The sequence below is a fragment of the Panthera pardus genome, unplaced genomic scaffold (genome assembly GCF_024362965.1).
Source record: "Panthera pardus isolate Hobbes unplaced genomic scaffold, ASM2436296v1 HiC_scaffold_27, whole genome shotgun sequence".
Lineage (NCBI taxonomy): Eukaryota > Metazoa > Chordata > Mammalia > Carnivora > Felidae > Panthera > Panthera pardus.
Window position 1 is genome coordinate 121,981,080 of NW_026526843.1, and position 27,892 is coordinate 122,008,971.

Genomic DNA, 27,892 nt, shown 5'->3' on the forward strand with positions numbered 1-27,892 from the left:
GCAGGAGGGAGAACTTTTGGAAGGTGGTCTCACAGAGTCCTGTAATCAGTCCATTTAGTGATAAACGTCAACATCAGGTCTTTTTTTAAAAATTTTTTTTAACGTTTTATTTATTTTTGAGACAGGGAGAGACAGAGCATGAACAGGGGAGGGTCAGAGAGACGGAGACATAGAATCTGAAACAGGCTCCAGGCTCTGAGCTGTCAGCACAGAGCCCGACGCGGGGCTTGAACTCACAGACCGCGAGATAATGACCTGAGCCGAAGTCGGCAGCTTAACCGACTGAGCCACCCAGGCGCCCCAACATCAGCTCTTATATTGACACTGCAGAGGGAAATTATTGAATGAGTCACTTGAATAGACATTAAATACCAGCCTTTCTTGGATTTTTTTTTTCTTCAGTGGTCATACTAAGACAAGGTTAGTGAGTTTCAGCGATTCCATTCAATTAAGAGTCCAAAAAAAATGTATCAAATCATAAACGAATGTCTTCATTACTGCAACCCGCCTGGGAAAAACAGGGGAGTCTGAGTTCCCCTTCAGACTCACCCCACTAGTCAGAAATCACCTGGCATGCCAAGTTTCACAAATATTTTTTTAATGATTACTTTTGAGAGAGAGAGAGAGAGAGAGAGAGAGAGAGAGAGAGAGAGAGAATCCCATGTAGGCTCTGCACCCCCGCACAGAACCCAACATGGGGCTCAAACTCAATAACCATGAGATTATGAGCTGAGCCGAAATCAAGAGCAGGATGCTTAACGGACGGAGCCACCCAGGTGCCCCCAAGTTTCACAAATCTTGATGGGGATTGCAGTGAGTTGAAACTCAGGCCACATGCAAAATAGTCTTGGAAAACCATAACCTGCATTTGTGTAACTTTAGCCAAAGCCAAAAGGGGAAGAGGAAACCCCAGTTGGGCACGGAGGTAAGAGACGGTAGAATTTAAGTTAATAGAAATCTCCTAAAAATTTCCATTTGCATTTGGTTTGAGATCAAAGAGAGTTCATAGGTAATTGGCTCAATTAAGTAACATTAAAAAGTTAACAAATGTTGTGCATGTATACCATGCTGAAAGAAAGGTACGTGGGTCATTCCTGCAGTAAAATGAATGGTCATAAAGGGAATGTATGTAACCAGCATCCAGGTTAAAAAAAAAAAAAAATCAATGATTACCTGCATCTAAGGAGAATCTTCCAGACCTCTCCTGAAAACTACCATTCTGATGTCAAAAATAACTACTTTTCTAAATTCTAACGCCATAGATTAGATTTGCCTATTTTTAAACTCTCTATAAGTGGGATGATTTATTAAGTATTATTATTCTGGCCACCTTATTTCACTTCACATTATAAGATTTGCCCAGGCTGTTGCAGGCGGTAGCGTTTTATTCATTTTCATTTCTATAGAGGATGCTGTTGTAGACATAGGGTTGCGCCCATTTCTACCCCCACCAGCAATATGAGGAGTCACGGTTACAACTATCTTGTCTGCACCTTTGCTAACCCGTAGCGATGTCAGTCCATCCTTGTAGCCATTCTGGTGGTTGGGTAGAGGGCGCCCACTGTGGTTTCCACGTGCATTTGGAAGTCCAAAGTCTGAAGTGCTAATTTAAAATGCCGTAAATATCTCCTAATCTCCTACTTCGTGCCTTCCCCCTTTTTCCTGTCTTACTGGTGCCTTTTGCAATGAGAACATCTTACCCATTTATCAATATTTTCTTTTACAACTCATGGTTTTGTGTATGTGTGTCCAGTCAAATATATCTGGGAAAATTCTGACTTTCTTGATGGCTCTCTGACGTCTGCAATCTTTCTGTTTATTTCTCTCTGTTGTCAGCAGGACGCCAGTGAGTGGCGTTCTAAAGTGATGTGTATAAAGGTAACTGGTCGGATTTATTGTAAACTGTAAAATCGCCCTCACTGGTTTACAGCAGCCTTACAGAAAATGAATCATGATTCTATAGAAATCTACTGGTTGTACTGAGTTTGAGCCTCTATTCCCACCATTATCACTTTGTTCTTAGGCCTATTATTCTCACAGATTTATATTCAAATAAAATATGATTCTGTAATGAAGGAAATAGGAGGGGAAGTATGACCGCCTTCATTTAACCAAAATGAATAAAGTGAAATTTATAAATTCTTTTCAACAGCAGTCCTGAGCTTCCATTCATGGAAGCAGGAAGTCTTTCAAAATGTGTTTTTTTAATTATTTTTTTTATGATGCTGCAAACAAACAAACAAACAAAACCCTTGGGGTTTGAAATAATTTGTAGGTCAGGTCAAAGCTGTAGCAAGTCTAAAAAAATTGATTTGTAGTGATTATTAGATAAAATGAACATAGAGATGGGGTAAAAGATTTTTCTTCCTTCATTTCTATTCAAAGATACCCTTTACGTGAAAGTTTAATAAGGTCCATTAGTATGTTTGTAGACGCCAGGCCATGTATGAATTATACATGCCTGACAAGAATTTCCCACTTCAGGCTTGCATTTATACTGGCAGACTTCATTCTCTGTGCCCAAAATGGACTTTAATAAAGTGGACCTCACCAGTGAATGTTATTAAAAGACAGAGGGAGGGAGAGAGAGAGAGAGAGGTGGGGGTGGGGGAAGGGAGATATCAGCAGAATAGCCAGAAATCCCAGTGAGGGAGTGGAATAAATAAAGAAATAGACAGAAAATAGTAATGTGAGAGAAATACAGGTACATATCTTACCCACTGCATCCTACTCTGGACAAATTCCTTTGCTATCAATAATGTTTAGCTTCAAAAGAATCTTACAGACTTAAATTTCAAAGGGTTTTTGTGCAACCACCAATGTGAAATCTCTTTCAAGGGAGCTGGCAGACAGAGGCAATTTTCCAGGCAATCAGTTGGAATTTCCCACTTTCATCTGAAGGAGAGAATAAAAATACTTGGAATCCATTATGTCATGCTCAAGTGGGTGATCAAAGGCCTCTCCCTGGAAATTCTAGTTCATCTCGTTCATTTCTTCTCGCTTTGGGAATTTCAGCCCCAATGGATACATTAAGCCACATTATTGGAAATAAATAGATTAAGAAGCATGCACGTTTGGGGAAGGAATCAGGAATGAGGCAGGTAATGAACGAGAGACTTTGCGGGTTCGCCTTGGAGACTGGGAACAGGATGCCACGAAGCCCTGTTCTCTGGAGGGAACGTGCAGCCACGTGTGGACACGCACGGGCTGTCGTGTGTGGGGCTGGCTGGTGTGCCCTACTGAAGAAGGTGTCCCGTGATCTGGCTATCACAGACGGGCGGCCAATAATAGCACTCTTTTTTTAATGAGCTGGGTAGAACCAGTAAAGAGAAGCTAAACCCAACTGTGTCTTTTAGTGTAGGGCGGAGGGGTGGGGGGCATGCCTAGTCCTGGGAGATGAGGGCAATAATTCCTAGTCATAAAATAAGACGCCAAAAAAATAAATTAATTAAAATGAATAAAATAAAATAGAACAATAAAATAAAATAAAAGGACACTGAACAAGAAGTTGGAAGACTGGATTAAGAAAACGATGGATCTTGCAACACAGAGGCAACGGTTAATGATAGGCATATGGTTCACTCAACAGAGCATGACTGAAAACCTGGGGGACACCTGTGCCTTCTTTGATGGAACTACCGATGAGGGCTTTCGTACGGTCCGTCACAACCCAGGTCTCTAAAACTTAATTTTCCTCCAGTCCTGCATAGGAGTTTTGAAGGAAAGTAATGATGGCGGCCGAAAAGGAATGCAGACTTTTTCTCCATGTGCTGGTCCTCTTCTAAATGTATAACACTGTGGGAATATTGTTTTTCAGGCCTAGACACAGTCTTGATGGATCAGGTCCTTGTATTTCCCTTCCCCTCTCCTAGTACCTCTGCCTCGTGAAGACAGTCTTAAAACTCAAATGATAATTCTGGTTCTGATACACCTGCTATGCGCCTGAAAGTTTGTCATGCACGTCATATGCAATCTCATGTATTTCTTCCACCTGCAGAATGATCCTGCCTGGTGTGGATTGTTTGTTCTCTTTACAGGAACAGGAATCCAAATGATTTCAAGTGTCTAAACTTCCAGGAAACGGATTGAGAATCTCAACTCCATCTACGTTATTGAAAACCCAAAGCTCTTTCTACTTATCTGGCTGAAATGGATTCAGAAAGACGTGCTCGGTGAGCGCACAGAATATCTTCTCCAGGGGCTTCCTCCCTTCTCCTTGTCGACGTAAGCACGGGATTAGGTTTCCGTGATGGTGGCCGAAAAGCTCAATCTGCAGTCAGATATCTGTGTTCTCAAACTTGGAACACACAACCGTACTGGGCCCACACGGCATTGGTAGGAAGAGCCAGAGAGTGAACATTTCCGATCTTGCGGTCCGCACAGCCTCCTCATGGCTGGTGAACTGTGCTGTTGTAACACGAAAGCAGCCACAAATAACATGACCCAGAGGGGCATGGCTGTGTCCCAATAAAGCCATATTCACGGACACTGAATCTCAGTTCCCAGGTGTTTGTGGCAAATCTGATTCTCCTTTTTCAGTTTCTTTCTTTGCTGCCATTTAAACATGTAAAGAGCGCTATGGTGGCTATGAAAAGGCATATGCTGGGTCACATCTGGCAGCCTGGGCTTAGTTTTGCAAGCCCACCTCCAGAGAGTCTGTTAAGACACAGATGCTGGCTGCCCCTCTCTAGTTTCCCATTCTGTTGGGTGCAGGGGCGACTGGAGAATTGCATTTCTAGTAAGTCCGGTTGTGGGTTCCACGCCTTGAGGAAAACATGAAGTCAAATCGAGGAGCTTGTCCTGAAACCCTGGTTCAAAGGACTGCTGTTGTTTCTGTTGTCAATTTCCCCTGTGCCTGTCTGAGCGAATCACCACTTGCCAACATTTGAAAATGTGGATACTTTGCAGAAAAATTCTACAGCGTTTGATTGTCCTAGAACACTGCAGAAAACAGGCAACAGAGAGCCTGCATTTCTGCACGCCCATGCTTACAGTCAGGGGACTGAGGCCACCATGGAAACACCCCTTGCTGTCTCCCCAAGGCAGGGATGTGAGCAGACACACATATTCTCTGTTCACCTGCCCCTGACAGCATGTGCCTTCACAATTCCTAAACTACACGGAGAGACAATATTCTACCTTATGTCAGAAACTGTAGAGTTTCAAAATTCCTGGGGCGCCAGGGTGGCCCAGTCAGTTGAGCATCTGACTCGCGATTTTCGCTCAAGTCATGATCCCAGGGTCATGGGATGGAACCCCACGTGGGGCTCTGTGCCTCCTTAAGATTCTCTCCTTCTTGGGGCGCCTGGGTGGCTCAGTTGGTTGAACATCTGACTTCAGCTCAGGTCATGATCTCACAGTTTGTCAGTTCAAGCCCCGTGTTGGGCTTTGTGCTGACAGCTCGGAGCCTTGAGCCTACTTCGGATTCTGTGTTTCTCTCTCTGTCTGCCCCTCCTCCGCTCACACTCTGTCTCTCTCTCTCTGTCTCTCTCTCTCTCTAATAAAATTTAAAAAGTCAACACCTAACTTGTGTGGTGCATACTGTTTATATATTTATGATAAACCACATATATATGAGCACACACATATCTATGATTAATATATATAAAATACTATATATAAAAATTTACAGGATTTCCTTAGTTTACACATTAACCATTGAGGTAGGCATTGCTGCCTGATTTCTATGCACAAAAAGGTCCCATAAATTGCATAAGATTGCACGACAAACAAGTGAGAAAGACAATTGAATACCAGACCTCTCTGACCCTAAATTACATGGCCTCTTGTCTATATATTAAACCTCTCTCCCCTCAAGCACAAACCAAAAGAAAAATTTTCAGTAACAACTGCTATATGAACATAAAAACCTTCTCTCCCCCCTCTTCTGTGTGTTCAATAAAATATACAGCAGCAGATTATTTACCAGGAAGAAGTATCAAATTTTATAAATTTTGTATCACTGATAGGCTCATGGTTTTTTTAAAAAATGCAGCAATGGCTTTTGTAAAAAATGCTTTCCTTTGCAAATCTACCATAATGTTTTATTCTCCAACGCATAATTGCATACCAATCAATTTTGATTCTCTGTTCTTCAACAAGCAATATTTGTTTAAAACATCTCTGATTTGGTTCTTCAAGGAACAAGCGATGTGTTGAATAGGAGAATAAAAATTGCCGTTTTTAATGAAGATCGGTCATGCTATTTTGGATTGCCACTGGAGACAGGTTCAAATGTTAGGTGTCAAAGTCATTCCAGAAACTCATTTGCTTCAGCAGTGGTAGGAAAAAAAGAACTTGCAGAAATCAGGGGTTTAAAAGGGTATATTAAGCTTATAGAAAATCAGCATGATGCACAATTATTTTAATCTATATGATGTTATAAAAGTGCACCTAACATATACTGCTTTATGATAGAAAGAAATTACAAAGCAGATATATTAGGTGCAGTGTGTTTGTGTACATGTATACAAACATATGTCCCTATATATATTCACATATAGCAGTTATAGTCTGTTAGTCCATATATATAACATGTCTATTAAAGTAATTGTGATATCTATCAACGCATATATTATACGATATGTAATATAATATATCACAATTATCTTACTGTGCATGTTATAAAAGTGCACTAAAATATCCTCTTTGTAATATATATAAATATAGTATTTTGTCACAGATATAAATATATATTACAAAGACTACATATTATATAATTTAGATAAGAAAGACTGTAACTTAGGTATATATATTCTTATTCATATATAATAGTTAAACTGTTTGTTTTATATGTATGTTTGTTACAAAGAGCATATTTTAAATGTACTTACATAACTAAGATCAAAACAATGTGATACATATTATGTTATATATTATACGCTAACATTTTATATATAAATATCAATTTTTTAAATCCATGTAATGTTATAAAAGTGCATGTAAAATATATTCTTTGTAGTATATATAAATATACAACAGGCTACAGCTGTTATGTATGAATACATACTTATGTATACATATATGTATATATACACATATACACAAAAGCACACTAACATATACTGTTCTGATATATTACAGTGTAATATGCATTAGTAATATGTGTTAATATATACTCCTCTGATATATTACAAAGTAATATGTGTTTTATAACATCATATTGGGGCACCTGGGTGGCTAGGTCGGCAGAGCATCCGACTTTGGCTCAGGTCATGATCTCACAGTTTGTGAGTTCAAGCCCCATGTCGGGCTCATACTCTGTTTCTGTGTCTCTCTCTCTCAAAAACAAATAAACTTAAAAAAAATGATAACATAATATGAATTAAAACAATGGCTAATCGTGCTGAGATTTCTATATATATATATATTTACACATACATACACACATATATATACACACCTATATAATATGTATACATATACACACGTATAGAATATATACCTATACACACGTACATATATATATATACATATACACAAACACAGAGACACATACACGTGTCTATATAAAACATTCCTATCAAGATTTATATAGATTTAAAAAAACTTAATTCCAAGAAGTTACTCTATATTTAGAGGTATTGCATAAGTTATGTAGATTTGTATTTCTTCTCTTCATGATCTCACTGTGTGTCTGTGTGTGTGTGAGAGAGTGTGTGTGCACATATGCACTGTTTCCTCGCAACCCTCAGCGCTGGTTTTGCAAACCTGCGGTGGATGTCGTGCTCTCTGCCCCTCGGTATTTCACAGCCCCCAGCAGTCGTGAGACGCCGAGCTCCCTGAACGCATCAACACTGAGGTTGCACAGAGGAGGCCAAGTAGAAGTTAATGCAGCTACAACGGGCAACGAGCTGAAATTTGCAACAAAGCCTCTTAATCCTGACAATCTGTCACTCCGATTAGAAACAAAAAAGAAAAAAAATCATCTACCTAAATATCTTGATTCTTTAAAGTGAAGTTCATCATCTGGAGGAAAACTGGAGATGTGAATCACAATGTAACAAAATTCTCCAGCATAGTTTACTTGTCTATTTAATATGAACATTTCAATTTGTACCAAACTTTTACGTTTTATCAGCTTTTCCCCATTTCAAGCAGAGTGCTTATTAGGACCACATTCTCGGAGGTGGATTTCTTTATGGAGCTGACAGATCAAAAGACATAGGAATTTTTTCCAAGAAACCTAGGGGCTGCCTCACGTCTTGTTAACTATACTCCGGCTTGTCATGCTGGTCCTTAAGAGATCAGGAGAGGGCTTTCACAAGATACAAAAGAAGGTCAATGTGATAGCGTTAACACTTAAAGGGAATGAAAGAAAATAAATAAAATAAAATAAAATGAAATAAAATAAAATAGAATAAAATAAAATAACATAAAATAGGGAATGGAAAGCAGACAGTGAATCATGGAGATGATTACTTTCTTTGCGGGTTCAGTTAAGGACACCGCCCACAGCATTTCCGCGATTTGATGTAATTTCTCATTTATCTCATCTTTGGAGGGATATCTGTTTGTCTATGTGTGCAGAGTACAAATTCTCCCTTTAGTTTTCAGGGCAGTAGATGTTCTGAGGACACAGCAACAAATGATTGCCAATAGATTCTTTGTAGGTACCATATTATTATACTGATGCTCCAGAAGTGGTGAAAACAAATAATTTTTTTTAAATTCAAATAGACTGAGGTGGAGAAAAATCATACTTAACTCACACTAAGTAATATAGAACAATGCCATATTTGTCGGGGACAAAAGCACTGTCTTGAAAAGGTGATTTTAAATTTTGCGTGAAACACGTAAATCCCGAAAATAACCACGTTTTGCTTTCATGCAAAGCTCAGTAAGCACGGGCCAGATATCTAAGTTCATGAGAAGCCCAAGGCCTCTACTGGAAATGCTGTGGTATTTTTTTTCCCTCTTGGTGCATTTAAACCTGCTTGACAATGTTTACTTCAGTCGCGGACCTCCCCTCTAGAGTTCCAACAGCTCACTTCATGTTGCCAGTTTGGATGGTATTACACGACACTAACAAACTGTGCAATTCCCCATGCAAATCATCACCTTGCTTCCTTGACCCTGAGACAGCCAGAACAAAGCCACTTGTTTGGTGGAATTTATTACGTTGAAACTCATTATATTGGGTTAACGTTTAATATTCTTTTGCCAAGAACAGAGAGCAGAGAGATAGACCAGAGTATGACGCTGAACCTTTGGAAAATATCGACACTTCTTTTATAGTCTAGGGCATTGGTAATTTCTGCAAATGTATCCTGTGTTCCTAAAAAAACCCCCAAACAAACAGATTCTTTGTGGCTAGAAAATTCAGTGTACCCCTCATGACATATCCTTGTTGTTTCATTTTCTTAACATCCTTTCCAAGAAATATTTTCTCTGGAATAGCAATTTTATTGTCTGGATAAAACTGTCCAAACAACATTTAGTTTGCATAATCTATTATAATAAAGACAACACTTCTTTGTTATAATATATGTTATATATTACAATGCAATATAACAAAATAAAGACAACACTTCCCAGGAGAAATGTTTCCTTTTAGTCCATAAAAAGATTTGGACAAGAATATTCATACAAACTGTATTTATAATAAGCAAAGTCGATAAATAATCCAAATGTCCATCCACAGAAAGAGTGAATTGTGGTATATTCATACAACAGACTATTAGTCAGCATTGAAAAATAGCAAACCACAGACACATGAAATAATATGGAACACTAGAAACCATACCATTGGACGCATGTGAAGTTCAAGAAAATGGAAAAACTAATCTGTGATGGAAATGAGAAAACTGGCTGTCTGTAACACATGGCGGAGACTGATTGGCAGAAAGAGAGCTTTTTAGGGTATTGAAAACCTCCTACATCTTATTTAGGAAGTTGGTTCATGAGTCTATATATTATCAAAGCATATCACATTGCTTCTCACACACTTAAGATGGGTGCATTTCATAGTATGTAAATTTAAATATATTTAGACATTTAAAAATATGTCAAAGGTAGGGAAAGCATAGGCCACTTGCACAAAAAAATGATTTCTCAAATGCATGAAAGCTAATCACCTCAATCAAGTTATTAGAGATTTATTATAAGAATAAAGAATAAGATCTAATTGTATTCCATTTCAAAATCTCTTAGGTAATTAAAAGTCTGGAAAGATAAGAACGAGACAAGATCTTCATTATCACCATTATTATTTGATATCACTTTGGACATGTTTTCATAAAACAATGAAACAAGAAAAGGAAGTAATACATATTATGATCAGATATGAGATTAATTGATGTTACATGTAAATAAAATTAGTATCCACTTACAAGAACCAAGACAAAAAAATGTGAGCAGCAGTGTTTAATGGTCACTTAGAAGAAAAATAATTTTTAAAAGCTTTCTATAAATAAGTAATTTAAAATACTTTTAAAATATGATGAAAACAATATTTTGTCTATAGCAACAAAACCATACAATAGTTTAAAATAAACTCACCAGGCTGTAATTACATATGCAAAAGAAAAAAAATAGAAAATCTCACTTAATATTAAAGAAGGAAAGGGACACCTTGGTGGCTCAATCTGTTAAGCATCTGACTTTTGATTTCGGCTCAGGTCATGATCTCACTGTCATGAGATTGAGCCCTGCATGGGGCTCTGCACTGAGCATAGAGCCTCCTTGGGATTCTCTCTCCCTCTTTCTCTGCCCCTTCCTGGCTCATGCATGCTCTCTCTCTCTCTCTCTCTCTCTCTCTCTCTCTATCAAAATAAATAAATAAATAAACTTAAAAAAAAGGAAGGAAAGCAGATGACAAATATGTCACAATCTCTCAAAAAATGCATTAATTTAATTTAGTTCTAATCAACCATCTCATTTTCTAGAAATCTGACAAAACTATATTACGTGTATAGGAAAAACTAATTTGACAAACATTTTCTTTGTTAGAAGATAATTGTGATAAAATCACCAGAGCAGAACTTAAATCTTCTTGTTAAGCTACAGTTACATTAAGATGAATGTAACCAGCTCAGGAATAGATATGTCGACAATGATGGATAAGACTATACAGACAGACTCGAGTGTTCAGTACCTAATGTTTCTGATGTGGCATGTGAGCCATTTAAATTCATAGAAACTGAATAGCAAATTTCACTACGCTGAAATAATAGCTTAGCAATTCCAAAATAATTAAAATTAGTTCTCTTCTCATGCTGCAATGAAGCCAACTGCACAATATATCTTGTTTTACCAGAACACAGGACATTACAAAATTTCATATATATCATGCAATATATATGTTTTGTATATATAAATATACTTTGCCTGCTAGCACACAAATTACCATTTTTAAGGAAAATTACAGAATCCAAACTCTATCACCTATGTTCCATAACGTCCAGTATAAAATTAAAACAAAAAACAAAAAACTTAATGGTTGAAGAAACAGGAAAATAAATTTCATAACCAGAAGAACAAACAGTCAACACAAACAGACACTGAGTGAAATTGCCAGGCAAGGAGTTTAAATCAGCTTATATAATTACGTTCAAGGAATTAAAGGAAAAGGGTGGTTGTGAAGGGTGAGCAGCTGTGAATTCCCACCAGAGAAATGGTAATTATAAAGAAGAACCTAACAGAAATTCAAGGCATACAGTGCATCATATGTGAAAATAAATTTCCCTTGATGGTTTAAGGAAAGACTGACAATGGCAGATGAACGTAACAGAGATATTAGAAATTAAATAATCAGAAGAAGTGAGAGGGAAAAAGAATGAAGGTAATGAATAGAATCTCAGTGACCTTAGAGAAAGTTCCACATATCCAGACTTGGAATCACAGAAACAGAGGCAAAAATAGTGCTGCAGGAAAAGGAAATTATTTGAAGAATCAATGGTAAAAAAAAATCATAAAATTATTTAAGAATATCAAATGTATGATATGTTTGAATATGGTTTTCTTTGTATTTATCCTGTTTAGGGTTAACAAACTTAGCCTAAGTGGGATATTCACAAAGAAAAATTATGCTTAGGCACATAGAATCAAAATACCGAAAACAAAACAAAACACAAAATGGAAAGAAAAGAAAAAAAGACAAGGAAAGGAAAGAAAAGAAAAAATCTTGAGATCAGACAAATTAGAAAGGCCTTATATCTACAAAGACAAGTATGTTGACTGAATTTTCAGCATGCCAGCCAACAATTATGTAGCTTTATAGGGGCTGAAAGAAAAGAAATGGTCTCCCCTAATTATATATCTAGTGAGAATATCCTTCAAAAATGAAAGGGTTTTTAAATAAAAGAAAGCTGAGAAAATTTCTACCAGCACTCTTTCTTGTATGAAAAGACATGGTGGTGGATGGGGCGCCTGGGTGGCTCAGTCGGTTGAGTGTCCGACTTTGGCTCAGGTCATGATCTCACGATCCAAGAGTTTGAGCCCCGTGAGTTTGAGCCCCGCATCAGGCTCTCTGCTGACAGCTCAGAGCCTGGAGCCTGCTTCAGATTCTGTGTCGCCTTCTCTCTCTGCACCTGCCCTGCTCACACTCTGTCTCTCTCTCTCAAAAATAAAAATTAATATTAAAAAAAAAAAAAAAGACATCGTAGTGGATATCCATCAGGCTGAAGAAAATGACACCAGATAGAAACTTGGATTTTTTTTTTAAACAGTATTGTTTTTAAACAGTATTGCTATGGGATCAATTGTGTCCCTCCGACCCCCAAATTTGTGCAGTGAAGTACAAAGGACCTCAGAGTAGGACTGTATTAGGAAATACGGTTTTTAAAGATATAAATAAGGCAAAATGAGATCACTAGAGTGAGCTGTAAGCCAAAAGGCTTGGTATCCTTGGAAGAAGAGGAGATCAGGACACAGACACACACAGAGGGACGACCACATGAGGACACAGAGAGAACACGGTGTCTATCGTCCAAGGAGAGAGGCCTCAGGAGTAACCAGCCTTGGCCCTGCCTGGATCTCAGACTCCCAGCCTCCAGGAATATGGGGAACAGATGTCTGCTAAGCGCCCCAGATTGTGGTCCTTTGTTACGGCAGCTCGAGAGCATCAGACAACTGTTGATACATTAAACAACATATCTGAATCTCAAAATCATTACATTAAGTAAACAAAAATCCACAAACAAACACACCTTAGGTTTCCACTTATGTGAATTTCAAGAACAGGCAACATTAGTCAATGGTGAAGATGTGAACTCTGCAGATAGGGCATGAGGATGAGCTAAAAATGGGGTAACAGAAACTTGCTATACCTTGATTTCACTTGTGGTTTTATAACTTCCAAAACTCATGGAGCTGAAAACGTATGATCTCTTATATAGCTTGATAAAAAAGAAATCAAGTAGAGAACACAAGATAAAGTCTTCTCTCTAAATGCTAATAATGTTAACAGTCTTTTTCGGGCAGACGGATGACAGCCATTGGGACACTAGCAGCACGCAACATAAGGACATTTGGTCAGCCCACCTTCCATCAAATCTTCACCTCCAGGATCTTATGAGGCCCCTTACAGCAGACCGTCTCCTTACTAAGCGTGAAAGCACACGTTTGGCTCCAACAAATAACAACGACAACAAGAAAACAAAAACAAAAAACAAAAAGCAAAACAAAACCCCAAGAAAGAAGAGTAACAACAAATGACATCCACTAATTCACAGAACAATCTCAAATTTTAACCCTGAAGAATAACTTCCAAATCCTATTTGCATAGCACATTCCTATAACTATTATAAAGAAAATTCTTCGGAATTAATAGCACTTGTAAAACATCATCACCATAATTCACTTGACTCTACCCATGGGAAATCATGTGTCTGCATCTCAACAGGCTACTTGCTGGGATGAACACCGGGCGATGTACGTGAGTGATGAATCACTGAATTCTATTCTGAAACCAATACATTAACTAAAATTTAAATAAAAACAAAACAACAAGACAAAACAAAATAAGAAACAGGCTACAGAAGGTAGGCTTTCTCCCTAACTTCTCTTGCACTGCTAACTTTTCTCACCGCTTTGACCCAAAACGGTAAAAGTGTCTCTTCATCATCTAAGAGATAAACTGTGTCCCAGTGGGTGAGACAAGGCTCAGATTTAGCAGTAGAACATTTTGCATCCATTTACTTATTCATGTACGCATACAATTACTCATTCTCTCCTCTGAGTGACCATTCAGAGGCCAGTAATTTAACAAATTGAGTGCCATTTTGTGTCAATCACTGTGTTAGGGGGTAAGGCATACAGCTGGGGGAAAATGCAAAATTCCTTTCCCGAAATGAGCTTGAATTTTAGTTAGAGAGAAGACAAGGAGGGGGAGGGGGCGGAGGAGGGGGGGGGAGGGGGGAGGAGGGAGGAGGAGAAGGAGAAGGAGAAAAAGAAGGCAAGTTTCTAAAGTCACTAGGCAAAATATATTGCATATCGCGTAGTGATATATGGGAAATACTGAATGGGGTGGGAAGGCATTGCAGTTTTGGATGTGATTATAAGGAAAGCACTACACTTATACCCATTTATAGTTGGTAAACACTATGGTAAGCACCTTTAAAAACATCAATGTATTTGCTCCTCATAGAACCATATGAGATAGACACCGTGCTATGATTATCCTATGACCTTAATGATATAACATTGCTGTGTTCCTGAGCATAACTATGGGGGTTCCCCTGACGTGCAACATTCAGCCATAGTTGGATTCAGGGCATCTGGCATGGCAAACGGGGACTTAAGACTACTGATCAAAACTGCAGGGCCTGCTTTTGGAGGACGCGCAGTCAGCCCAGTCACAAGGGCAAGCCGAGTGGTGCACGCGCCCGGCCGCCAGCGGTATATATACCCCGTGCATTGTTTGTGAGGACCTGCCTGCCTCCGATCATCTCATTCTGTCTGGTAAGTACACAGAGCTTACTTTCTTCAACACCACCGGTCAGGTGTCCTGGCCTTTATTTTAAGGTATAAAGTGCTCTTAATATTACCATACAAAGCTTTTTTCTATATTCCGTATCCCATTTCCATATTCCTTATTTTGTTTATAAGGTCACTTGTAACCAGTAAAAACCATCCTGATTTTACTGCTGGTAAAACAGAGAACTACAGAAGTCTAAGGGCCTATACCTTGTCAGACAGCTGCAGAGTGTGGACGTGGGACACAGTCCCATGTCTTCAGATCCCACATTCCAGCCTTGCTCTCCTGCACACCACACCTCTGACACAGTTAAGAAGCATATGTCTCGTGGTGCCTGGGGGGCTCAGTCAGTTAAGCGTCCGACTTAGGCTCAGGTCATGATCTGATGGTTCATGGGTTTGAGCCCCACACCAGGCTGTAGGCTGACAGCTCAGAGCCTGGAGCCTACCTCGGATTTTGTGTCTCCCCCTCTCTCTGCCTCTCCCCTCCCCTGCTCATGCTCTGTCTCTCAAAAATAAATACATACAAAATTTAAAAAAAAACATGATGTAGTGGGGCTCCTGGGTGGCTCAGTTGGTTGAGCGCCCGTTTCGGCTCAGGTCATGATCTCACGGTTCATGGATTCAAGCCCTGAGTCAGGGTCTGTGCTGACAGCTCAGATCCTGGAGCCTGCTTCAGATTCTATGTCTCCTTTTCTCTGCTCCTCCCACACTCATGCTGTCTGTCTCTCTCAAAAATAAATTAAAAAAAAAACATTTAAAACTAAAACAAAAACAAAAAACATGATGTATCAATTTCACTGCCCAGTAAACGTCTTTGTGTTGCTCCCTCCTTACATCAAACTGTGCCAATTTGGGGTTGAACCTCAGGCTCTATTCCTCATGAGCTGATTTAACAGTCACCAGAAGAAAGTTCACCTAACAGAAGAGACAAACCTACAGTTTCCAGATGTCCACTTACTTTACTGTGATCGTTTGCACAGTGTGCAACAGATTGCCGCAGACAAACTTCCATTTTTTCTTACTTTTAATGCTGCACTTTTTTTTTTAAGTTCCTAATAACTTTTTTTAGTTTATTTATTTATTTATTTTGAGAGAGAGAGAGAGAGAGAGAGAGAGAGAGCGAGCAAGAGCAGGGAAAGGGCAGAGAGAGACAGGGAGAGACAGAATCCCAAGCAGGCTCCACACTGTCAGCGTAGAGCCCGACACAGGGCTTGAACTCATGAACTGTGAAGTCATGACCTGAACCCAAGTTGGACGCTTAAACGACTGAGCCACCCAGGCACCCCAATGCTGCACGTTTTAATGCTACGTGCCCTGCTCTGATATCCTCAGGGGACTGGGCAATCTTGGAAGTCCCCACATGGGTACCATGAGGCCCTAGCAAGGCGAGGTGGGAATCTGCCACCTGAGATCTCTCCAGAACAGCTAATGGGGGCGGGGTGGGAAGATCACGAAAGGATGAAACACACATTGAATCCTACAAACACCCAGGCTCAACACATCTTTGGAGGAATATTTCTCCAGTTCATTGTAGTGCACAAGAAGTTGAAGAATTCATTACGTGGAGATGTTGACATCAGTGGCTCTCACGCTTCCGTGCGCATCGAATGTCTTGGAGATCTTGGCACAAGGAAGTCAGGTTCAGTAGGTCTTGGGCGGTCCGAGCCTGAGGTTCTGCATTTCCAGTGAGCTCTCTGGTGACTCCAGTACTGTTGATCTCTGGGGCACAGTTTGTGTAGCTTGACGGTCCTAAGTGACCCACAATTGTGAAGTCTGGACGGATATGCACATCGAGTGAAATCCAAATGCTGAAACGCCTGAAGGCTTTCAAAGCATCCAGAATCATGTGTTAAGAATATGATTGAATGTGGCTGAGAATTATTGCAAAATGCTTTCATATTCAACGCTTATTTCAAGCTCAAAATGTCTTTGTGAAATTAATAAGACAGACATTATTTCCTCCTATATTTATTTACAAAAATACCTACAGACAGGTCGAGTAAATAGAAAAAAAAAGAATAGTGTCTCCTGCCCTTTAAGCTTTAATTTTAGAATTTTTAATAACATCTAGATGCCTGGGATGGCTTTCTGTCCCCATAAGTGAGTCAAAAATTTCCTCTAACTTTAAATCTATTGTCATCAAAATAAACATAATGGGCACTGATGAGGCACATTGACTGTTAATGCAAACCTGAGAATATGGCCTTGACTAAAAACTTTCCCTGGGTGGGGGGAGGGGGAAGCAGTTTTCCCAATGAAGAGTGACGACTCTTTGAGTTTGAGGACATCAGCAAGTCACATCACAGAGGAAACCTCAGCGTCCCATCACAGAGCAGTCACATGCTACAGATGTGACACATGAAGCCGTTACTGTGCTCTCGTCACTGGAGGACTGGCGGAGAAAGAACTCGAAAATTCCCTTTACTGCCAAGCCTGTTCCTCTTCAGGACTGGCGACAACTTCTTTCTTCTGCATCAAAGAGGCACGGCTATTTTCAACTTCAGTAGGAAGGAATGGCTCACGAGGAGCAAAGCTAAGAAGAAAAAGCTGGAATAATGATCCACGGTGCCCTCCCGACTTACATAATCTGCCAAAAGGGAACTCAGCAGGAGCAGAGACAGCGAGTGCAAGCAAAGTTGGTAAAAGTAGGTTTCCAAGAATCAGGACTTTCAAACGTATAGGCCCTCGTAGGTCTTCCCCGAGCTACTTCTAAAGTGCATGCTTTACAAGTTCGCTGATTTCCATGGTCTACAAAGTTGTAGTAAGTTCAGAAAGAGAGATAAACATGGATGGATGGATGGATGGATGGACAGATGGATGGATTCAGCAAAGTTGTTATTTTAATGACTAAATAAGATAGTCTGTATCAACATGTAGTATTATCTACCATATAAATTTTGTTACTATTTTTAAAAATTTTTTAAAGGTTTATTTTTTGAGAGAGAGACAGAGTGTGAGTGGAAGAGGGGAAGACAGAGGGAGACACAGAATCAGAAGCAGGCTCTGGGCTCTGAGCTGTCAGCACAGAGCCCGACATGGGGCTTGAACCCATGAACCTCTACATCATGACTTGAGTCAGACACTTAACCAACTCAGCCACCCAGACACCCCTTAAAACAAAATCTTTATTTTTATTATTTATTTTAAATCTTTTTTTAACATTTATTTATTTTTGAGAGAGACAGAGACAGGGTGTGAGCAGGGTAGGGACAGAGACAGAGGGAGACACAAAATCTGAAGCAGGCTCTAGGCTCTGAGCTGTCCGCACAGAGCCCGATGTGGGGCTCTAACTCACGAACTGTGAGATCATGACCTAAGCTGAACTCGGATGCTTAACCAACTGAGCCCCCAGGCACCCTTGTTACTATTTTTAATGTTGCATACATGATTATTTCTGAATGAAGATCTTTACTTAATTAAACTTATTCTTTTAGGCAAAATGTTTTGTGTAGTGAATACAGTAAAAAAGGCACTGGGGGGGGGGGGCCTGGGTGGCTCAGTCGGTTAAGCGTCCGACTTCGGCTCAGGTCACGATCTCGCGGTCCGTGAGTTCGAGCCCCGCGTCGGGCTCTGGGCTGATGGCTCGGAGCCTGGAGCATGCTTCCGATTCTGTGTCTCCCGCTCTCTCTGACCCTCCCCCGTTCATGCTCTGTCTCTCTCTGTCTCAAAAATAAATAAACTTAAAAAAAAAAATTAAAAAAAAAAAGGCACTGGGAAGTGAAGGTGTTTTTCTATGGTTTTTAACACTCAGCTAGAAATGTAACTTCGAATTCCTGTTAACTGTTATAAATGAAAGTTCCCTTTGGGGGCTTTGGTCCAAAATTCTGCTTCCTATATAGTTTAGATGCAAATGCCTATTACCTTTAAAAATACTCTCAGTTCAACCAACTCCAAGAATCCTGAATCCAGCACTGCAGAGGTAAGACAAACACAACTGGCTCTAACAATGCTCATGGATTAGTAGATCCAATATTGCTAAAATGTCCATACTACCCAAAGCAATCGACAGATTCAATGCAATCCCCATCAAAATACCAACAGCATTGTTCACAGAACTAGAAAAACAATCCTAAAATGTATGTGGAACCAAGAAAGGCCCTGAATAGCCAAAGCAATCTTGAAAAAGAAGTACGGTACTGACACAAAAATAGACACACAGGTCATTGGAACAGAATAGGAGACCTAGAAATAAACCTGTGACTAGATGGTCAATTAATCTTCGACAACGGAGGCAAGGATATACAATGGGGAAAAGACAGTCTCTGCAACGAAGGGTGCTGGGAGAAATGGACAGCAACATGCAAAAGAATGAAATGGGATCACTTTCTTACACCATACACAAAAGTAAACTCAAAAAAGGATCGGACACCATTAAAACTCCTAGAAGAAAACATAGGCAGTAGTTTGTTGCACATCAGCCATAGAAACATCTTTCTAGATACGTCTCCCAAGGTAAGGGAAACAAAAGCAGAATTCAGCTGTTTGGACTACACCAAAATAAAAGGCTTGTGCACAGTGAAGGAAACAAAACTAAAAGACAGTGTTCAGAATGGGAGATGTGTGCAAATGACATATCTGATAAAGGGTTAGTATCCAAAATATGTAAAAAACTTACAACTCAACACCAATAAAAAAACCACACAAATTAGCCAATTAAAAAGTGGGCATAGGACATGAATAAACATTTTTCCAAAGAATATATATTGATGGCCAACAGACACGTGAAAAGATGCTCAACATCACTCATCATCACAGAAATATAAATCAAAACTACAATGAGATACCACCTCACACCAGTGACAAGGGCTAAAATCAACAACAGAAGAAACAACTCGTGTTGAGGGGGATGTGGAGAAAAAGGAACCCTCTTACGCTGTTGGTGGGAATTCAAACTGGTGCAGCCACTGTGGAAAACAGTATGAGCTTTCTCAAAAAGTTAAAAATAGAATTACCATATGAGCCAATAATTCCACTACTGGGTATTTATCCAAAGAATAGGAAAACATTAATTCAAAACTATATATATATATATATATATATATATATATATATATATATATACACTCGATGTTTATAGCAGCATTATTATGGAAGCAGGCAAACTGTCCAACAATAAATGAATGGATAAGGAAGATGTGGTGTGTGTATATATATGTATATGGCATATACATATGTAATATTCTATATATATATGAGCCAAGAAAAAAAGAGACATATAAAAAACCAGACTCGAATATACAGAATAAACTGTGGTTGCCAGAGGGGAGGTGAGTAGGGGGATGAATGAAACAGATAAACAAGATGGAGACTACACATACCATGATGAGCACTGAACAATGTATAGACTTGATGAATCATACTGTATACCTGAAACTAATATAACAATGTATGTTAATTATACTTGAATTAAAAAAAATACTATCTGGGGCACCTGCGTGGCTCAGTCAGTTAAGCATCCAAGTTCGGCTCAAGTCACAATCTCACAATTTGTGAGTTTGAGCCCCGTGTTGGGCTCTGTGCTGACAGCTCAGAGCCTGGAGCCTACTTGGGATTCTGTGTCTCCTCCTCTCTCTCTGCCCCTTCCCGGCTTGTGCTCTGTCTCTCTTTCTCTCTCAAAAATAAACAAATATTTTAAAAATTAAAAAAAAAAACTATCTGGCAATCCCAGACCCACCATGGATGATAATCACTTTGGGAACTCTATACATTCTTTGTACCTCACACTTTGCTACGCCAAATCTTGCTACATTGCTACCACCCCAGACTGAGATATTATGACTGCAAGGAGATTCTATTATAGCGTGTTATTTTCTAAAAGAAAAAGAGGGAAGAGTCAGCCTGGGGGTTATATAGCAGCACCTCCCAGAGTATCATCATGGACCACCACTGGTCATTCCCAATCCCTTGCGCCAAGAATGGGTCCACATTGAACGGATGAGTTACAGAAAGAGATCTGCCGGATGGGGTTGCTGGGAAACAGAGGCCAGTCACTGTCCCTCCATCAGGATGTGGATGAAGATGCTCTGATTGCTACTGGCAACCACCTGCAGGCAATGATGAAGCTGTTGCCTTAGAAGGACCAGGGAGGTGGAAGGATCTTGATGGTGCAGTTGAGCTGGTGAAGCCATCAATCTCTTCGGAGGCTGGCTCTCCCCCCTGCACTTGCATCAATGAAATAATGGCCCTCAGTGTTTCAACTAGTTTGAGTGAGGTCGGCCTGCTCTTTGCAGCCTGTCTTCCTCCCCCGTGGATGTTTCTTACGAAAGCATCTTCGTTTACTGAACTAACACCTCCCAACCATCTACTATATGGCTGGAGCCGTGGGTCAGAAGGTGTACTACATGCACCGTCTCCTTTCTAAGACCTTTCGATATTCTACATCCAAAGCTCATCTATTGGAACTGCACACGGTTCATTAAAAAAGTGGATCCTTTACAATTTAAACTTCTTCCCGAAGAGGCAGAATATGTTTCTTCTTCACTAAAATGAAAAGGCCCATGCCATTTTACATCCAAAGGAGCTAACTTGCAATTATCCAAGGTAGTTTCCCAAGTTTCTTTTTAAAAGGTTCTCATTTGTATGCTTTTTCCCCCTTTCATCTCAAGATGAACCCAGAAAGGATAAGATCTAAGTGTCAATATGTATAAATATCTATGTTGTATTCCTAATGAAACCAGGAAATTGTAATACACACAGAAGGAACCTATCTGTTTTTTAATGTTTATTTATTTTTGAAAGAGAGAGAGAGAGACAGAGCGTGAGCGGGGGAGGAGCAGAGAGAGAGGGAGACACAGAATCTGAAGCAGGCTCCAGGCTCTGAGCTGTCAGCAAAGAGCCCCATGCCGGGCTCAAACCCACGAACCTTGAGATCATGACCTGAACCGAAGTACGATGCTTAGCCGACTGGGCCACCGAGGCGCCCCACAATGTATATCAATTTTTTTTAACTTTATTTATTTATTGTGAGAGAGAGATAGACAGTGAGCAGAGGAGGGGCAGACAGAGAGAGAGAGAGAAAGAGAGAATCCTAAGCAGGCTCCACACTGTCAGCACAGAGCCCAAGGCAGGGCTCAAACCCAGGAGCAGAGAGCAGCGAGATCATGACCCGAGCCAAAGTCAGAACGCATAACCGACTAAGCCTCCCAGGAGCCCTTGGAACCTATCTTTTTAATATATGTATCACATATGGAAACATCCATTGTTATGTGCGTGTATATAAATATATAGTTGTACATGTTTCCATTTGCTGTAGTCTACACAAAAACAGACTGTTTGCAGGTTTGTTTAGGTTGCAGAATTATCTGGCAATTAAATTGGGAGCTTTAAGCTTTAAGCTAACCTGTATCATTTGATTTGGTTTTTCACAGAAGCATATTTAATGTTTTAAATCACTTTTGATTGCTTAGGTCTGATTACCATGCCTCCAACTCCACAGATTTACCAAGTTCCATATAGCCAATATTACAGATTAGAGAGGAGAGGTAGGTCATTTTGATAGATAAATATACTTTTAGCACTAATCTCACTTGAGAACGTTTCTGGAGCAAGCAGGCCAAAATGAAGCCAATTCCATAATTGATTGATTTGGGTCAAGGAGTGGGAGCGATTGTTCCCACCACGATTTTCCCCTTAAGAAATACTTTATAAAGCTGATTGATCCTTTAAAACATCACGAAAGACATTTCTATAATTGCTTTAGAATCGGTCACCTATGCAAACACACTCTTTCTTTCATTTGGATTTACAGCTTTTCCTTTGTTTTCCCTAGCATTAGTCTATCTCTTGGTGGTACTGAGACTAATAAATGGTTTTTCATTTTTTCTACAAGGAGATGAGAACACCTTTGTTTATATCCTTTGTTTAATGACATATTCTCAACCGAGAGCACAACAGAATCACCTGGGAACTTATGAAACCGAGGCCTGGGTCATGCCCGCCATTTTATGCCATCAGTGATCTTACCACACGGTATGTTTGTTTTCAGGTATAAATTCCCCCCTCAGCTCAACAACCTAGATGTTCAACCCCAAAAATGCATGACGTAGGCTGTGTCTGCTTGGGCATTCAGCATGGATAACCTTGTCCTAAGTGTTGTCAGTGTTCTTATCCCTAATCACAAAGAGACGGCTCTTGTAATCATCCAATAATTTCGTTTTCTGCTTCAGTTTTCTGAAGGATACTTCATTAAGCAATGTGTACTGAACTACTAGAAAATTATTGACAAAGACAGCATGGGGAGGAGAAGAAACTCTCACTGGGTCTTTGAAAGGAGAAAGGATGTCAGCATGTGGAGAGGGGTTCACTCAATACCACACTGCCCTACGTTAGCACCTGCAGATGTGAGGCTCTTACAGATCAGACACATGTGCAACAACTGAGTTATAAGACTGTAGTTATATGACGGTAAGATATAGTTACATGGGTGCCTGGGTGGCTCAGTCGTTTAGGTGTCTGACCCTTGCTCTCGGCTCAGGTCATGATCTCACAGTTTCATGAGTTCAAGCCCTACATTGGGCTCTGTGCTGGAGGGCCATAGACTGCTTGAGATTCTCTCTCTCTCTCTCTCTCTCTCTGTCCCTCCCCCACTCACACTGTCTCCCTCAAAAATAAATAAAATTCAAAAAATTTAATAAAGATACAGGTATAAAATTATAAGTTATAAGATTCTGAAGGTAAAAATGGATGGGCTTTGTCTTTTTCTGTAATTCCCTTAAATTCAGTGAAACAGATGTCTGCCTCTGCAGAAGAATAAAACAACGTAAACCAGAAATCACCGAGTATATAGGATTTCCAAGCAATCTGCCTGTCCACATATAAAATATTGGTTAAAAAAGGATGTGTGCCTTCATAACCTCATCTCTTTAATTGCCAGAGGACTAACATATTGGCACAGAAACTTGAGAATCAAAAAATAATTCAAGATGACTTCAATAAGCAACAGAATGTGGCTTATGTAAACAATGGAATATTATTCAATCTTGAAAAGGGATGAAATTCTGACACATGATACAACATGGATGTATCGTGAGGACACTGTAGGGAGGCAGAAAAAGGGTCCCTCTCCCCCTCTGAGTTGTTGGTGGGGATCTCTGTAATGAAAGACAGATGAGGGCCACCTGGGGGCTCAGTTGGTTAAGCGTCCGACTTCGGCTCAGGTCATGATCTCACAGTTCATGGGTTTGAGCCCCGCATCGGGCTCTGTGCCGACAGCTCAGAGCCTGGAGCCTGCTTCCGATTCTGGGTTTCCCTCTCTCTCTGCCTCTTCCCCTGCTTGTGTTCTCTCTCTCTCTCTCTCAAATCCATAAAAGTTAAAAATTTCTTTAATTAAAAAAAAAAGATGAACGAGAGAAAAGCAAACAAGTTTGTTAACATGTTTATCTCTTGTCTATATTGGAGATACTCAGGTAAACTCGGAACTCTGGCTTTTATGGCAACTTCAGCAAAGAACAATAAACTCATTGAGAAATAATAGGAAATAAGGATGTGGTTTGGGGCTTCCAACCCCAATCTATGGGAAGATAGACTAATGGGAGATGAAGTCTAGTTAGTAAGGTTTTTGATGTAGATTCCTCCAGTGTGTCCTCCAAGATGATGGGGTCTAAAGTTGTGTCTCGGGGTGACCATTTGTCCTTCTAGATGGGGGGGGGAGGGACACCTTTGTTAATTTATGTCCTGCTTTTAGGCAAACGGGGGGAGCTCAGGGAGCTTGCCTTCTTCTCAACTGCTGTCAACTCCAAATAATCCCTGTGCCAAAGTAGCTTATTTTGGGGTAGCGTATTCTGCTGTCCTGCAACATTACGGAAGTTAAATGAGACAGATACAAAAGGAGAACTACTACTTGACTCTACTTACATGTGGTACCCAGAACACAGCCAAAATCATAGAGACAAAGTATATTAGTGGTTTCCAGGAGCTGCAGGGCAGTGGGAGGAAGGAAGGGGGAATTGTTGTGTAGTAAATACCGAGTTCTAGTTTGGAAAGAGGAGAACAGTTCTAGATATGGATGGTGGTGATTGTTGGGCAACAATGTGGACATACTTAATGGCATTTGATCTAGACACTTTCACAAAAGGTTAAAATGTAACATTTATGTCACATGTATTGTGCCACGCATTTTATAAGATTAGGTAAGTAAACATCAGTAATAGCATATAAATTGCACTGCTGGTGGGAATGCAAACTGGTGCAGCCATTCTGGAAAACAGTATGGAGGTTCCTCCAAAAGTTAAAAATCAAACTATCCTATGATCCAGCAGTCTCACTAGAGGGTATTTATCCGAAGGATACAAAAATGCTGATTTGAAGGGGTATATGCACCCCAATGTTTATAGCCCTGTTATCAACAATAGCCAAACTACGGAAAGAGCCTAAACGTCCACTGACTGGTGAATGGATAAATATGACATAGTATATATACACAATAGAATACTACTCAGCCATCAAAAGGAATAAAATCTTGCCATTTGCAATGATATGGATGGAGCTAGAGTGTATGACACTAAGCAAAATAAGTCAGAGAAAGAGAAATACCACATGATTTCAATCACATGGAATTTAAGAAACAAAACAGATGAACATAAGGGAAGGGCGGAAAAAGAGAAAAAGAGACAGGGAAAGAAACCATAAGAGACTCAAATACAGAGAACAAACTGAGGGTTTATGAAAGGGAGGTGGGTGGGGGGATGGGATAGATGGGGGTGGGCATTAAGGAGAACACTAGTTGGTATGAGAACTTCGGGTTATATGTGACATGAATCACTGAATTCTACTCCTAAAACCAATACTACACTGTATGTTAGCTAACTAGAACTTAGACAAAATTTTGTAAAAAAACAAACAAACAAAAAAAACCAAAAAAAAAGTAATAGCATACAATGAATTCTTTAAAAAGGGTTGGAGTTCACTAAGAAAGGAACAATTAAGTTTTATGAATGCTTAGAGGGCTCCATGAAATGCATCTTCTAGAAGCAGGACTGGGTCAGTCTTTCTCAACCACTGGATGGTTTGCCAGAGTAACAAGAAGCACGGTTTCTTGTAAAACAACAACAACAACAACAACAACAACAACAACATCGTGATTTTACACAATCTGATACCCACCAATGGCATCGGCACTTTATTTTACAACTGTGTACGGACTCTGGAGAAACACCTACCCCCATCTAACAATCTATCGTATCTTCTCTGTTTAAGTAGAACTTCAATAACTCACTGTTAATTTTTGACAATGTCTCCTCTAAAGCAAAAACAAACAAAAAGTCTCCAATGGGATTTCCTTCGATCATGGCTGCATTCCCCCGAAAACACACTTCCCGCCCTCCAAAACAAGTTGAATTCCTAAAATAGTTGAGTCGATCAAACCATGGCCAAACATGGACAGATGCCCTATGGAAAGAATGGCCTATCTGTTTCTACATTCCTGAATGGAGAGTCAACAAGTTTTGGTCAGTCTCTTGGAAAGAATTCATGTGAAATGCCAACTGCCCATGGTAGCATTCCGGAAGCCTCTATCCCCCCACACAGTGTGACAACGATGGCTTGTGGGCAGAACCCTCCAGAATAAGAGTTGTCTCTGCCAGGATAGAAATAGACCCTGTAGCCTGAAGTAAGACACTCCCTGTCTCCCTCTGGTTTCCCTAATGTAACCCATGGCCCCAGGGCTGTCTTGCGGCTCCTAAAAGTGCCAGGGAGATTAATGAGATGACATCTGTGGGGCCCTCGGGGGCTTTAAGAGAATGGGATGCATATATAAATGAACTGCACTGGGGTATTAACCTGTATGGTGTTAGTGCACATAACGACTAGATTCTTTAATAGGGGAGGAGACACTAAGTTCTTCTCATGAGTCTTTACCATTGCATCAAACGGCCTTTGCAAGTCAACAGTCATCATTCTGGTCATGGTCAGTTTATGGCCAATGTCTCCATGATCAGGATTCCCATACAAGGCTTGGAGGATGAAGAGGAGTATCAAGGAGCAAGTCAGGGCCAGGGTCCCATGGGTCCCTCGTCTGTATAACAGCATTACCTGTCGATGCTGGCTTCCTGCCACATCCTCAAAAGTGTGCAGGAGTGAGTGAGCAGGGGCCAGTTAACTCAGTTTAAAATCCAACAGAGATCCAGAGGCAAATGCTGTCCCCAAGGCAGCCAACCCTTTGCCCTCTGTCCTACGCATAGGTATCTACGTGGTATGTATGTATACTCTTAGCACCTTAGTCTGTAGGTATCTATACTCTTGTACATAATCCCTGGACGTAGAGTCATTCTCAAGATGACTGTAGCCCAAGGGACCTGAATCTCTGAAAAGGAGCACATCATCCCCAAGCCCTTTGGCAAGCCCACTAGACTCACCCCCTTGAAAGATTAGGATTAGGGAATGCCAACTCCCTACTCAAGTCCCCAGGTGACACTGCACAGCCTGACATAAAACCACATTGCTCAACACAGCACACAGCATCTTCTGGGGTCTGTCTCTACTTGCCCTCCAATCTCACCTGCCACCATATTGCCTGATTGTGCCTTATGCCCCTACCCCACCTCTCATCCATTCGTGATGCCCTGGGGACACCACACAATTGTGCAGGCCCCTCTGCCTGGGTTCCAGTTTCAAATGGACCTTCCTCCCTCCCCTTCTCTCTGTCTCTCCAAGTGCTACTAACCCATCAAGACCCAGTTTATGGGCCATTTGGAAACTCCTTCCTGATTCCCCAGGCAAAAGGAATCTGTGCTTGAGTCACCGAAAGCATCGTGGGTGGCTTTTATCTGTGGCTCAGTAGAAGGGTTATTCACAGACCCCCAACCCTAAATGACATTAGCCACAGGTGTTTTGCTCCCCAGGCACAGCTCAACAAATGCTGCTTGAGTGGAGCTGGGCAGCCCTGTGCAGTCCTTAAAATGATGGGACCCTCAGCTCAGAGCATGAGCCGACATATGTCTATTATCTTTTGGACAATTGTCTTTTATGGCAGGCTCTT

At 40.3% G+C, this 27,892-nt stretch overlaps 1 protein-coding gene across 2 annotated transcripts in view; it reads right to left on the reverse strand.

Moving 5' to 3' along the window:
• Window positions 1-27,892, reverse strand: part of PUDP (pseudouridine 5'-phosphatase) — a 463,943-nt gene that overhangs the window by 80,160 nt on the left and 355,891 nt on the right. Inside the window, exon 7 of one of the 2 annotated variants that reach the window (XR_008418356.1) lies at window positions 16,018-16,743. The exons of the other annotated variant lie outside the window; for it this stretch is intronic. The gene's annotated coding sequence lies outside the window, so the exon portion shown is untranslated. Of the gene's footprint in view, window positions 1-16,017; window positions 16,744-27,892 lie in introns of those variants that run through there. 2 annotated transcript variants of the gene reach the window in all.